Source organism: Humulus lupulus, chromosome 3, assembly GCF_963169125.1.
Source record: "Humulus lupulus chromosome 3, drHumLupu1.1, whole genome shotgun sequence".
Lineage (NCBI taxonomy): Eukaryota > Viridiplantae > Streptophyta > Magnoliopsida > Rosales > Cannabaceae > Humulus > Humulus lupulus.
The window spans coordinates 141,309,245-141,320,647 of record NC_084795.1 but is presented as its reverse complement, the minus strand read 5'-3'; the positions used below and the strand labels follow the sequence as shown (position 1 = coordinate 141,320,647).

The window sequence follows — 11,403 nt, the reverse complement described above, 5'->3', positions numbered from 1 at the left end:
ACAATCACATGTATGACATAATAGCTCTACAGGCATAAACAGTTCTCTTACATTGTGTCCCAAGCAGACAACCCAAAGCGATCCCTAATCCCGAGCCTGAGTAGTAAAACCTAGTCACAACGTAATGATATGTATACATCCATCAAGCCATAACCAATTAAGAACTTCATATTAAAATACATGACTTCGGGACTTCAAATTCTACTAAACCATGTAGTAGAATCCTTCCCGAGCCTTAAGATTTGGGTTCCCGAGCTTAAAACCTCATTTTGGTCATTTTCCCTAATTTGAGCCGCGGGCCACTGCAAGTCAGAGAGCCTAGGCTCTCTTATCTTGGAGACTGTGGCTGTAGTGTGCCCTGCCTGCGCTGCGGTGCTTGGGCGAAACCAGAGGTTTCCCAGGCCTCTTCGCAGACACTGGTTGCGACGTTTGAAGAACAGGGCCGCGGCTTGAGCCCAAAACCTAGAATTCCTCAAACATTTTTACAAGCCAATCTCTCCAAAATCCACAAAAACCAGAGCCCAGACCCAGAATTCAATCTACAATTTATTTCAAAGCAGCTTAACTGGTCCAAACATCCCAAAAAACTAACCTTTAGCCTCACCAATAACCAAAATCAGACTTATGGTTTAAGGGTAAACAAAACTTAAATCATAGGAGAAAAATTCAGCACCAATTAGATTAAATCCTTACCCTAACTACAGTTCCACTCCTAAGCCAAACCTTAACTACTTTAGGCCTCAATTCTCTTTAAATTCCCAGCTTCACCCATGAATTTCAACTAGACCCTCCTTTCCCGTTGAGAGAGAAAGAGAGTATCGAGAGAGAGAAAGAGGGAGGTTGTCAACTTCTGTTTTTTCTTCTCACTAGGTCTAGAGTGTTGGTTAGCTTAAGTCTATCCCCAGCTGCCTAAATAAAAAAAATGCCCCTAAGTCTATCCTTAGTCCTTTCATGCCACCAAGGGTAATCCCGTTAATTCCTTGAGTGTTCCTATAAAATTCCCCATTTATTCCCAACATACCCAAATAATCGCTAAATTACTACCCATTACCCGGTAATCTCAAACACGTATTATGTTCCCATAGTACCCCTAGGCTCAACCCGAGCTAGGTATTCGACCCCATTGTCACTATTTCACTATTCCACACCCTAGGGCTGTTTTGGGTCACACATCACAAATAAATCTTCGCAATCTCCTGGTATCAAGCATAACACACATATAATTCACATTATATGCCCTCAATGGGCCAAAACTACAATTATGCCCCTATTAACCAAGATGGGCCCACATGCATATTTAACTCACCTAAACATGCATTTCTAATCACATAATCATTTAATCCACATAATAACATACTTAAATCAATTATTTCCCTCCAGACACGCTGTTGCGAAATTTATAGCTATGCAAGTGCACACAGTCGCAATTCGTAATAAAATGGTAAAAACCAAGTATCGTCCTCAAGGACTGCTTTATCAATTACCAATCAATCAATCTTTTAATTCTATTTGATTAAACAATTTTCAGTGATTTTAAACTAAGAAAAATACTAACGAAGCACAATGAAGAATTAAACAAATTAACAGAGAAGATACAATTAGGACAATTATGATCCTCTATTTTCCACCCTTTTATTTCCTAATGCAATAATTTATATTCCCTTCTCCCTATTCAAGAATAAGTTGCAAAGACAATTCATAATCTGGTCATGATCTATGAAATTCAATCTAAATGACAACTTCCTATATTTCTATGGTAAGTTGAATCATGTAGAAGGCATTAACCACACAACTCAGAAAATAGGCAAATAATCTAGATACTTTCGTTCTAAATTAAATTTGCATCCAAACAATCAAAGCATATCAAATTTCACTTTTCAGATTTCAATTTGATTCATGAAATAGCAATTAGAGGTGATCAATCAATAATCGCACAATTAACACAGATTGCAAGGAATTGAAAGAGATGAAGAAGAACATCAATTTTTCATTAAACCATAACAAGGGTTTCCAAAAGATTCACATAAAAGCCCTAAAAGAAAATTTAGCCTATGATATTCATTCTAGCCATATGATAGTTCAATTACAAACATGAAAATTAAGAGAAAAAGATGAAAAACTCAGGGATGAATCCTCCAAGATGGTGTTCTTACTCCAGCCGTCGTTATCCTTTTAGACCTCTCTCAGTCGCCTATATGATTCCAAAAAAACCCTACTGAAAGTTCACTCTGGAAAAGACTGAATTGCCCATAAAAAATAACCAGTTATGTCAGAAATCGCGAAACCAGCGCTGTAGCGCTACTCTTGTAGCGCTGTAGCACTAAACTCAGAGCCGAAATGGGGGAAAATCTGGGCACCAGCGCTGTAGCTAAAGTCAGGAACTAACTTCCTGAAAACTGCGTCCAAGCGCTGTAGCGCTGATGTTGTAGCGCTGTAGCGCTAAAGTCAGTGCCGAGCCTCTTCAAGATTTCTTCCTACAGCTACGGCGCTCCCAAGGTAGCGCTGTAGCGCTTCTTACAGAACCACCAAAAGTCACAAATCCGTCTCGATTTCATTCCATTTTCACTCCTTTCCAATATTTGCATCACTTAACATTAATAACCCTGAAACAAGAACAAACGAGCATAAATCCGAAATAAAACAATCCTAACTAATGAAAAATAGCCTAAAAACTAGGACCATAAACGAGCCTAAAACTCGTTTATCAAACTCCCCCAAACTAAATCTTTACTCGCCCTCGAGTAAATCCTAAGTTAAACTGACAAAACGAAACAAACACAAAACGAACACACTAAACCATCATTACCATCTATACTGCTTTGCCAAAACTCATGAAATCTCAATTGCAATAACAATAACCTGAATTTCAGCTCAATTGCCTTAAAGTCCAATTTGTAAAATTCAATTAGGGAAATAAAAAATATATCATGAAAATGACTGCAACATTTGGACTCTATCATATATGCTCAACTCCTTCCAGACAATTCCACAAACCAAATTTTCAATATGCTTGCATTACTTGACCTTCTCCACTAATGTCAATAACACGTGTTTTGAAATCAAAAGGACTTTCACAGGTTATAGCGTTAAGCTTAGGCAGGGGTAGATAACATTGTCATTTGAGCTCAATCGTTACCATAAGCATACAACCTTAAAACCAGCCAAATTTTTCTTTACCACCCCAAAAATCACCCTTTTATACAATTAGAGAGAGAGATTACAACACTTTTCATTTTCTTATATATATATTTTTTTTCTGAATCACACTCCCCCAAACTAAAGATTTTCCATATCTATATAATCGAGGAGTGTGACAAAGTGATTCTTTTTTTTTTATATATTTTCTCAAAGACTTCTCTCTCTCTTCTTTTGGTACAATCATACTACATTCCTTACTATTTTTCATTCTTCTTTCCCACAAATTATATGCTTATGATAACAAAGGAAAGGGAAAACAAAAATAATGACGTTAGGAAATTTAGGCTCAAATAGTATAATCAAGAACGAAAACCAAGTTTAAGGCTCAAAAAGGGTGACTAAGGATAATTAAATCAAGGTTGGCTTGAAAGGCACAATCGATCCAATAAAATTGCCTAAATCACTTTTCTAAACACATGTCATCAAGGATTTCGCCTCAAAGGCCAAACAATGCAAGTTCTATCAAATTCAAATTGTCATACCACCAACCCTAGTCAAACATATATAATAAACTCCAAAATGTTGCATTTTCAAAACATATTAAAAATTTCCCACAAAACTTTTAAATTAAACTCTAAAACAATTGAACCAAGCACACAGTTGAATTCAATTTCTTTTTTTTTTCACGAGCAAAGCCAAAGCAACAACAGACACGAATTATGGTTTAACATTTACACTAACAACACAGAAAATAACACAATAGACTAAAAACTAAACTAAACAACGCACAAAACAAAACAAAACAAAATAAGCTCTCCCCCAAACTTAAAATGCACATTGTCCCCAATGTGATAAAGAAAAGAACAAGGGAAGAGAACTTACCTGACCAGCCACATCAGTATGGCGGTGGTGGTGGATGGAACGAAGGACCTTCGAAAGGCTGAGATTGCGGAGGTTGAGGTGCAGGAAAACCAGGAAAGGACGGGGGTGGAGGCGGAGGGTAAAACGGAGAGTACGGTGGATAGGGTGGAGGTGGAGCAAAATAAGTGCGATCCGAATCATCTAGCGACCAGCGGTTCACCAAATTGTTTAATTGAGCCACATGACTCACTTCATAATCATATCGCTGGCCCAAATACTGATTCACCATATGCTGCTGCTGAACCACATATTGATTCTGTTGGATTAGATAATCCAACTTCTCATTAACTTGCTGCAAGCTTGAATTGCTACCGCCACCCAATAAAACTGGTTCATCTTCCTCCTCCACAATAGCTTCCACACGGCGCTTTCCCTTTTTTCTTGCTTGCGGCACATATAAAGAAGGCTCAGGATAGTCATTCATCAAATTAATGGATAATGGTTGCTGCAGCGAATGATAGATATCAGTAACGAACTCTGGGAGACCAGCCTTACAGCACAACATCGTGATGTGTGATCCATGGGCTAAACCTCCAGTAGTGTGCCCTTTTTCAATGAAATTGATGTTGGCCTTTATCCAAATACCCGGATTAACACTCATGCCCTGCATCAATGCGTACATCAATAAGGCTCGATCTTTAGTCATACAGATACATGACTAACGGGCATGAATCGAGCACACACAAAGAACGCCCAAAATCTTGCCTCCATGTTAAGCTGGCATGTGCTATACTTTTAGGGAGGCTGCCAGATAAATTCCAAGGGGCGCCTTCAAAACACAGTTTATCAGCCACAGCCGCAAAATCTATAAATCCGCTCAAGAATTGGGCATATTCCTCCTCCTCCTGTTTGATATGCGGGGCTTTGAACACCTTATTAATCGCTTCAGCAGTGAAGGGCACACGTTTCCCTCGAACAAAGACTGTGTCATTGTGTTTATCTCGTAAGTTGGCATAAAACTCATACACCAACGACACATTAGCCTGTGCCAGCCTAGTTACAAAATCGCCCCATTTCCTATTCATGAGATTCGCCCGAACCCGTTCAAAAATCGGATGAGCAAACGGTTCAGACTGAAATTCCACTTCCCTCTCGGGGATCAAAGGCTTCCTGACAAATTTCTCATACCGCTCCTGAGCCTTGAAATTGATAAATCGAGTCTCATTATACTCATGCTTAGAACTATCTTCCCTAGGTTGAGACGCAGATGCTTGCCCCTTTCCCTTGTCCTTATTTCTACCCGCTCTACTCTTGGGTGCCATTATCTCTATTATCACCAAACCACAAGACAAAATTTTTACAGCACCTCCCCTATCAATGGACCCTTTTCCTCTTCACAAACAGTAACAATATTCAACCTTTCAAGCAAATCAACTAAAATCCCCAAACCCAAGCCACAGAAAGGATTCACCCTCTTCAATCAATCAAGGCCAGCCAATCCCAAATATCACAACAAAACAAATCGGAGGAGGAAAGGGAAGAATACCACTTACCAAACCTTTGCAATAGATTCCCTTACGCCTGAATTAGGACAACCCCTTGAGAATTTCCATCTCCAACAAGAGATTAAATCAGTGAGTTTTTACTTTTTTTTTTTTTTTTTAGGGTTTCAAATGATTGGGGAGATTTGACTGGGTTGGAGAAGAAATCAAAGAAATGAGAGAAGGAGAGGAAGAAAGAAATGAGAGAAAGAGAGAAGGTGTGGTGAAATTTCTAGGGAGGAAAGGCTGCAAGGGAAGAAGAATGAGAGCTATGGAGGTTATGGAGAAGATGGAGAAAAGAAAAATAGAAATGAAGAAAAAGAAAGTGGAAGAAATGAGGGAAAAAATCGGACCCATCTGATTTTAAAAAAAAATTCTGGGCCGAGCGCTATAGCGCTATAGGGGTAGCGCTGTAGCGCTGCTACGCGAATCTGGACTCTGGCCTCTGGAACTAGCGCTGTAGCGTTGGTATAACAGCGCTGTAGCGCTTGTTGACCCCCAAATGTTCTATCCTTCTCTGAGAAGAGCGCCATAGCGCTGCAAGTCTAGCGCTGTAGCGCTATGGCGCCTGAAATCACCACATTGTTGTATTTTCCATTTTTTTTTTCATTTTTTTATTTTTTTTTCACGATTTTCACGGTTCAAAAATACATGAAAATAAAAATAACAACTAAATACAAAATCCCATCATTGTTAAAAACCAAATAAAATAAAATAAAATAAATTTACAACTGAGAATTGCCTCCTCAAAGCGCTGTCTTTAACGTCATTTAGCTGGACGCTGGATCCCTCTTCAAAGATGCTTCAGAAGGAGGACAGACTTTGCTTGATCAAAAGTACCACCCAAGTAAGGTTTCAATCTCTGGCCATTGACTTTAAAGGAATCACCTGAATTGCCCCGAACTTCTACAAAACCATATGGAAAAGCTTGAACAACAGTGAATGGCCCTGACCATCTTGACTTCAATTTGCCAGGAAACAGTCGCAGTCTTGAATTGAACAGAAGTACCTGCTGCCCTGGTTAGAACTCCTTTCTGATTAAGTTCTTGTCATGCCAAGCCTTTGTTCTTTCTTTATAAATCTTGGCATTCTCATAAGCCTCATTTCTGAACTCGTCAAGTTCATTCAGTTGCAACAGCCTTCGTTCACTAGCGGCATTCCAATCAAAATTCAACTTTTTCATAGCCCAGAATGCCCTGTGCTCCAATTCAACTGGTAGATGACACGCTTTGCCAAACACCAACCTGTAAGGAGACATGCCTATTGGTGTTTTGAATGCAGTTCTGTATGCCCAAATCGCATCATCTAACTTTTTCGACCAATTCTTCCTCGAACTGTCAACGGTCTTCTCCAGGATGCTCTTGATTTCTCTGTTCGAAACTTCAGCTTGCCCATTTGATTGAGGATGGTAAGGCAAAGCTTTTCGGTGATAAACTCCATAACGAGCCAGCAATGCATCCAGTTGCTTATTCACAAAGTGTTTCCCTTCATCACTAATCAGAGCTCGGGGAGTGCCAAATCTAGTAAAAATATGTTTCTGTAGAAAATTAAGCACAGTTTTACCGTCATTAGCTCTAGTTGCTGCAGCCTCCACCCATTTGGATACATAATCCACTGCCAATAGAATGTATTCATTGTTGTAAGATGGTGGAAAAGGCCCCATGAAATCGATGCCCCAAACGTCAAACAGTTCCACCTCAAGAATCCCTTGTAAAGGCATTTCATTTCTCCTCGAGATATTACCAGTTCGCTGACACCTATCACAAGCTTTGACAAAAACATTGGCATCCTTGAATAATGAAGGCCAATAGAAACCACTTTGTAATCCCTTGGCTGCTGTTCTTGATGCTCCAAAGTGCCCTCCGCATTGTTGAGTATGACAATGATTAAGAATGGACTGCATCTCTTCTTCAGGAACACACCGTCTGATAATCTGGTCAACATAGTGCCTATAGAGAATAGGTTCCTCCCAATAGTAGTGTTTCACCTCAGAAAAGAATTTCTTTAATTGTTGCTTTGACATTTCAGGAGGCACAATCTTGGCAACCAAGAAGTTCACTATGTCTGCAAACCAAGGGACAGCTAAAGTTTCACTTACCCCAAACAACTGCTCATCAGGGAAGTGATCATTGATTTGCACTGCCTTCTTATTTTCAGTCTCCTCCAACTCAAGTCTAGAGAGATGATCAGCCACCACATTCTCGCTGCCCTTCTTGTCACGAATCTCCAAGTCAAATTCTTGAAGCAAAAGAATCCATCTAATCAGGCGGGGCTTGGCATCTTTCTTTGACATCAAATATTTAATGGCAGAGTGATCAGTGTAGACAATCACTTTGTTACCAATCAGATATGGTCTAAATTTGTCACAAGCAAACACAATAGCTAGCAACTCTTTTTCTGTAGTGGCATAATTCAGCTGAGCATCATTTAGAGTCCGACTAGCATAGTAAATAGACCTGAATACCTTGTCAATCCGCTGTCCCAGAACTGCCCCCACTGCGTAATCACTGGCATCACACATCAACTCAAAAGGCAATTCCCAATTCGGAGCTATCACAATTGGAGCAGAAATAAGCTTTTCTTTCAAGAAATTGAACGCCCTCAAACATTCGTCATTAAAATCAAAGACAACTCCATTCATAAGCAGATTCGAGAGAGGCTTAGACACCTTTGAGAAATCTTTGATGAATCTTCGATAGAACCCAGCGTGACCAAGAAAACTTCTAACTCCTTTGACTGAAACTGGTGGAGTCAGCTTTTCAATGGTAGAAATTTTTGCTCTATCTACCTCAATTCCCTCACTTGAAATTTTATGGCCAAGAACAATCCCCTCTTTCACCATAAAATGGCATTTCTCCCAATTCAACACCAGATTTGCCATCTCACAACGACGCAGCACGTTCTCCAAGTGACCCAAACAGAGGTCGAATGATGAACCAAAAACAGAGAAATCATCCATGAAAATCTCAATACACCGGTCTACCATGTCTGAAAATATGGCCATCATGCACCGTTGAAATGTTGCAGGGGCATTGCATAGTCCAAATGGCATTCTCCTGAAAGCAAATGTGCCATAAGGACATGTGAAGGTTGTTTTCTCTTGATCCTCTGGTGCAATAGCGATCTGATGATACCCAAAATACCCATCCAAGAAACAGTAGTAGCTATGGCCTGCCAATCTGTCAAGCATCTGATCAAGGAAAGGCAAAGGAAAATGATCCTTCCTTGTGGCCTTATTAAGCTTGCGGTAGTCTATACAAATCCGCCACCCCGTTACAGTCCTTGTTGGAATGAGTTCATTGTTCTCATTTTTCACCACAGTCATTCCACCCTTCTTAGGTACCACTTGCACATGACTCACCCATGCACTATCAGAAATTGGGTAGATCACCCCAACATCCAACCATTTAAGAATCTGCTCAATTACTACTTCCTTCATAGCTGGATTGAGTCTTCTCTGGGCCTCTATGGATGGCTTGCTATTCTCCTCCAACAAAATTTTAGGCATCACTGTCGATGGGCTGATTCCTCTAATATCTGCAAAGGTCCACCCAATGGCCAATTTATGCTCCCTTAGAACCCTCAACAGTTTCTCCAATTCTACCTTTGACAGGTCAGCTGACACAATGACAGGTAAAGTTTCATTCTCTCCCAGATAAGCATAGCGCAAGTGATCTGGGAGGACCTTTAATTCCAACTGCGGTGGCTGCTGAATGGAGGTAAGCGGTTTATCAGTCGCATCTGGTAGTTCTTGAAACTTCTTCCAATATGGTAAGAACAAGTTGATCCAGTTTACACATTCTCTGATCTCAGCATCATCGTCATCATCGCCCTCATCACCCAATAATACTGCCTCTAAGGCATCACTGCTCACCCTTCTCTTGGAGACTGCCTTTTCTATCACATCCACACTAAAGCAACAGTCACTAGCCACCGGATACTTCATAGACTTGAAGACATTAAAGACCACCTCATCTCCTTGAACTCTAAGCTTAAGCTCTCCTTTGTGAACATCAATAAGAGCTTGGCCTGTGGCTAGAAATGGCCTACCAAGAATAATTTGGACATCTGTGTCCTCCTCCATGTCTAGAACAATAAAGTCAGCTGGAAATATGAACTTATCCACCTTCACAAGAACATCCTCAATAATACCTCGTGGATGTGTTAACGATCGGTCTGCGAGCTGTAAAGTGACAGTTGTTGGTTTTGCCTCCCCCAAACCAAGTCTTTTAAACACAGATAAGGGCATCAGATTGATACTTGCCCCCAGATCACATAAGGCGTGCTTGCATTCAAACTTGCCAATGGTGCAAGGTATGGTGAAACTCCCCGGATCTCTCAGCTTTTGGGGTAATTTCCTTTGTAAAATCGCACTGCACTCTTCAGTGAGTGCTACAGTCTCATAGTCCTCCATTCTCCTTTTCTTTGATAGAATCTCCTTCATGAACTTAACATAACTGGTCATCTGCTCCAAGGCCTCAGCAAAAGGAATGTTTATATGCAGCTTTTTAAACACCTCAAGAAACTTAGAAAACTGTTTATCAAGTGTCGTCTTTCTAAGCCTCTGAGGGTATGGAACTCTAACTGGCTGTTCAATAACAACTGGTGGACTCTGTTCTGACTGTTGATGGTCTTCAGTAACCCTTTCTGAACCAGACTGTTCACCCATCTCTTTATTCTGAACCACTGCCTGTGGAGGTCTAGGATGCTCAGTTTGCTTCCCACTCCTCAGAGTAATTGCCTGAACTTGCTCCTTGGGGTTGACTTCAGTGTTACTAGGAAAGTTTCCCTGGGGTCTGTTATTGAGCATATTGGCCAACTGCCCAACCTGTGTCTCAAGGTTTCGAATAGAGGATCTGGTCTCAGTCATAAATTGAGTCTGAGTATTAGTAAGAGTCAACAAGGCAGCTTGCAGTTCATTAGGCCTCTCAGGTTGAGGCATTGATTGTTGAGGCCTAAGCTGTTGTGATGATGAAGCTTGATTCATAGGTGGCTGAGGCATGTTATTATGAAATTGGCCCTGAAACTGAGGTTGTTGGCCTTGATTATTCTTCCACGAAAAATTGGGATGATTTCGCCACCCAGGATTGTAGTTGTTGGAGAATGGATTATTGAGCGGCCTTTGAAAGTTTCCCACCGCTTGAACTTGAGCATGATCCATTGGGGTGTTATTATTCATACAGATAGGGCACTGATCGACAGAATGAGCACCACCACGCATTTCACACCTCACTGCCATCTGAACCGCATTAGCAGATACACTGCTCTGTTGTAACTGCTTTGTCAGAGAGGCTACTTGCGCTGTTAGAGCAGTGATTGCATCCAGCTCATGCACCCCAGCTACCTTCCTAACTCCTGATGATCTTTCCTCAGACCATTGATGATTGTTTGTGGCCATGTCCTCTAGTAGCTCATAAGCACCAGTTGCGCTCTTGCTCATAAAAGTGCCACCTGCTGCAGCATCAATAATGGTTCTGGTTGTAGGACATAAACCATTGTAGAAATTCTGTACTAGCATCCACTGTTCAATGCCATGATGAGGACATCTTCTCTGGAGCTCCTTAAACCGTTCCCAAGCTTCATACAGTGACTCTCCGTCATTCTGGAAAAATTTATTTATCTCTCCCCTCAATTTAGCAGCTTTGGACGGAGGGAAGAATTTGGACAAAAATTTCTGAGCTAGATCTTGCCAGGTGACAATAGAGTTTGGCTGCAGAGAGTTCAGCCAACTTTTAGCTCTGTCCCTTAGAGAAAATGGGAAGAGCCTAAGCTTGATTGCGTCATCACTCACAACATTATATTTGAAGGTTCCACACAACTCCAGAAAGTTGGACAAATGGGTGTGAGGATCTTCAGAGGGCAA

At 40.8% G+C, this 11,403-nt stretch overlaps 1 non-coding gene across 1 annotated transcript; it reads left to right on the top strand.

The window, feature by feature from the left end:
• Positions 1–11,068: 11,068 nt before the first annotated feature.
• On the top strand, positions 11,069–11,175 carry LOC133827994 (small nucleolar RNA R71). Its single transcript, XR_009890640.1, has one exon. It is a non-coding gene; the product is annotated as a small nucleolar RNA R71 (small nucleolar RNA).
• Positions 11,176–11,403: the final 228 nt, after the last annotated feature.